This window comes from Mus caroli, chromosome 18 (assembly GCF_900094665.2).
Source record: "Mus caroli chromosome 18, CAROLI_EIJ_v1.1, whole genome shotgun sequence".
In the NCBI taxonomy this organism is placed as follows: domain Eukaryota; kingdom Metazoa; phylum Chordata; class Mammalia; order Rodentia; family Muridae; genus Mus; species Mus caroli.
The window spans coordinates 17159637-17163737 of record NC_034587.1 but is presented as its reverse complement, the minus strand read 5'-3'; positions in this window follow the sequence as shown (position 1 = coordinate 17163737).

Genomic DNA, 4101 nt, shown 5'->3' with positions numbered 1-4101 from the left:
GGGGGTCGTGGGTAGCTGGCGGGTGTCAGGCAACCCTGCGCTCCCGCTACCCTGGCGCTGATCCGGCCGGGTGAGGCCTGTGGCCCTACTCAGGCTGTCAAATTGTTTCTTGGGCTTCTGGTACCACAACAACAGTCTGCTCATGGTGCTTTATTCCTCCCCCCCGCCCCCCTTGACTCCTCCTTGGCCTAGTTTATAAAGCTGCTCTTTGCTTTCCTCTCTATTGTAAAAGTTGTTTATCTGGCACCGTTCCAAGTACTTCGTGGAAACAATGACATAGAATTTATTGTCCTAAGCAAGACCTCGTTGAAGATGAAAAAGGCGATTGTTGGTGTTTGAGAGGTGAGGAAGGGCGAATCAGGGTTCCCTGTAACAAAAGGTGACCTTTGAACTCCTGTCTCTGGCCTCCACTTCCTGAGTGTTGTACTACAGTCATACCATAATGCCCAGTGGAAGGCACTGCTATTTACACTAGCACAGTAGGTGCTACCCAGCTGTCCTGGCCTAAGGTTCTTAGCAGCCACAGGACTGGGAGCAAGGCCTGTGGTCGGCCGTTGCCCATCTTCTCCTTGGCAACTGAGAGCTCGTCCCAGCAAACGGCCCTTTTGCTGAGTGGAGGTTTTATCACCAAGCAAGATAGATCTTCCCAACACTGTCTGACTTACCAAAGGACACTGACCTCTGCCTCCTGGCTAGACTTTTATGAGCTGACTCACTCTCCAGCTCCCTTCCTGTGAGAGCATGCCCAGGGCCGAGTCCCAAGACTGGTGCCTGTTTCTCTCTCAGAAAACAGCCATGTGCTGTAATCTGAGTATATGGTTAAAGTATAAACCATCCTTAAACAAGGGCAAGTAGACACATGTTGTTTTGCAAGCACAGGACTCTAGGCAAGGCACTTTGCTGAGAGCTACAGCACTTGCACCAGGAATTAGGTCATTGGGTCAGAAGATGGTGGGAGTCACAGCAAAAGGCAAGAGTTATTTGATAAGCAGCTTTTCTGCTCTCTCTCCCAGGCTTTCTCTTTGGGGTCTATCTCTTAGCCAGTTCCTGCACATGACCGTGTCAGACTCCTAGTTTTAGACACTTGCAACTAAAATGCTTTCTGAAGTATCTCTTCCTATATGAGGATTTCTATTTATTCATGTATTTATGTATTTATTTATTTAGGTTTTTTCGAGACAGGGTTTCTCTGTGTAGCCCTGGCTGTCCTAGAACTCACTCGGTAGACCAGGCTGGCCTCGAAACTCAGAAATCCGCCTGCCTCTGCCTCCCAAGTGTGGGATTAAAGGCATGTGCCACCACTGCCTGACCAATATGTATTTTCTAAGTAGCAAATTGAAACACCTTTGCTAGAAGGCTGTGCCTCACAGGCTGCAGTTGCTTAGCTTGTCTCCATGCGGTGATTTAGAAGGCAGAGCTGAGGGAGCATGGTCGCTCAGAAGGTAAAGGGACTGCTGCGTATGAGCCCCACCTGCCATCACCCCTATGACGGAAGGAGAGAACTGACTCGCTAATTTCTGACTTCCACATGGACACCATTCCAGTGAATCTTCCTTACTAATAATAGATAGAATTAAATTTAAAATAAACTAAAAGACAGAACGTTTAGGCTGGGGGCAGAAGGGCTTTAAAGCTGTGTCACCTCCTGATGACACTTCGGGTGTAGGAGGAACAAGTTTAGAAGCATCCTGTTGCAAGTCTTCCTTTAGGAAAATCCAATCCGGAGTTGGAGAGATGGTTCATTGGTTAAGAGTACCAACTGCTCTTCCAGAGATCCTGAGTTCAATTCCTAGCAACCACATGGTGGCTCACAACCATTTGTAATGGAATCTGATGCCCTCTTCTGGTGTGTCTAAAGACAGCTACAGTGTACTCACATACTTAAAATAAATAAATAAATAAAAACAAAAAACCAAAGTGGGATCAGATAATGGTGCCACAAAGTACAAGCCAGGGCCCTCATTATGTTTTGTTTTAAGACAGGGTCTTACTGTGTAGCTCAAGTTAATATCAAACTCATGGCCATCCTCCTGCCTTAGTCTCCCAAGTGCTGGGATTACTGTGCTGAACACCATGCCTAGCTGAGAGACTTGGATATCTTCAAACATGTAAAATTTGGCTTAGCTTTTTGCTGTAGGGAACTGAACTGTGCTTCTAGTATAAGCACAGTACTGCTGAGGTGTACTTTGACCGCCACCTCAACTTTATTTATTTTTAATTCATTTACTTTGTGTACATGTGTGTTTTGCCTGTATGTCTGTGCATCACATGCATGCTTGGCTCCTGAGGAGGCCACAGAGTGTGTTGGATCACTTGGAACTGAACTTAAGGATAGTCGTGAGCCACTGTGAAGATGCTGAGAATTGAACCCAGACCCTCGGGAAGGGCCATCTTTCCAGCCCCAATATTAACTCTTTTATTTATTTATTTATTTATTTATTTATTTATTTATTTATTTATTATGGTTTTTTTGAGACAGGGTTTCTCTATATAGCTCTGACTGTCCTGGAACTCACTCTGTAGACCAGGCTGGCCTTGAACTTAGAAATCCACCTGCCTCTGCCTCTGCCTCTGCCTCCCAAGTGCTGGGATTAAAGGCATGAGCCACCACATTCGGCCAAAATTCTTAATGAGATTTTAATAGGACACAGGCTGGATCTTCAGTCCGTGTTAACACAGAAAGTCCCAGCTGTTGAGTGACTGTCTCAATTTAGGTTAAAAGGCTGTGGCTTGAAACATGAAAACAGAATCTGGCTGTTATTCAAGCATTTAGACCAAAGTTTAAACCTCAACTGGGCCCTGTGCCTGAGTAGTCACCAGTTTAGCAGTGAAAACAGATAACAGTCTCTTAGGAGGAGTGGGGAAAGGGTCAGGCTGACAACCATTTCCAGACACCAGCTTTAAACAAAGTAAATGCTTTTATTTTAATTAATTTATTTTTTTTTAGGTTTTAATTTTAGGGATGTGCTAGAAAGAAAGACGGCATGGTGGCTAAGAACATACCCTGTTCTTCCAGAAGACCTGAGTTGCATCCCCAGCACCCACACTGGTGGTTCACAACTGCCTGTAACTCCAGCTCCAGAGGACTCGATGTCTCTACAGATACTACAGTCCTGTCACGTATCCACCCCACAGACAAGCGCAAATTAAAAATGATTTTTTTTTTAAGTAGGGACTACAGAGTTGACTTAACAGTTAAGAGCACTGACTGCTCTTCCAAAGGTCCCGAGTTCAATTCCCAGCAACCACATGGGCTCACAACCATCTGTAATCCAAAGATCTCTGTTTTCTGATATAGAGTCACACTGTGTGTCTGGCCTGACAGGCCTGGATCTCACCGTGTTGCCCACACTAGCACTTGCTTTTCTCCATTTCTCCCCTGTTCTTTGCCACCAGCTTTTCCACTCCACTGTGGGAAACAAAAGGTGCGTGTGAGTGTGTATGTGTGAGTGTGTGTATGTGAGTGGCAAGCTCATTATACTTTTCATTGTGAGATAATAAACTGGCCTGGAACTTACTGTGTAGCCCAAGGCTATCCTTGAACTTGTAATTCTGCCTCGGTGTCTCAAGTGCTGGAATTATAGTCATGAGCCACCCCCACCCCCACTTTACCTTCTCTCTTTTAGATAGTGTCTCATTTGTAATTTGATGGCCTTATTGGAAAGTGTGCAAACCAGGGAGCAGGATGACTAGGATGGTCCCTGATCACTCCTTGTTCTCTCTGCTTCCTAGTGGCCTGGAGTTGAGCAACTCTGCTCTATTCCACCCTCCCCAACATGCTATTCTGTCTCACCTCAGATCTAAGACAACTCCTCAGACCTAAGACAATGCAGCCAACCGACTGGGAGCTGAATCTCCCTAAGTTGTTTTCTCAGGCATTTTGTCACTGTGTCTTGTGGTTTGACTTCCCCCATCCCCACAAGCATAGATGTAGCCATTTTGTTCTATTCCTGCCAGTCATTGATACAGAGAAATGACTCAATTTAGAGCAGGATCATGCTGACCACATACCCTGTTTTGTTCTGAATGTTTAAGGTTTGTTAATCTTAAGAAATTCCACAAAGCTTCGTGTAGGACCCATTGAGTTAAAGGTCAATGTGA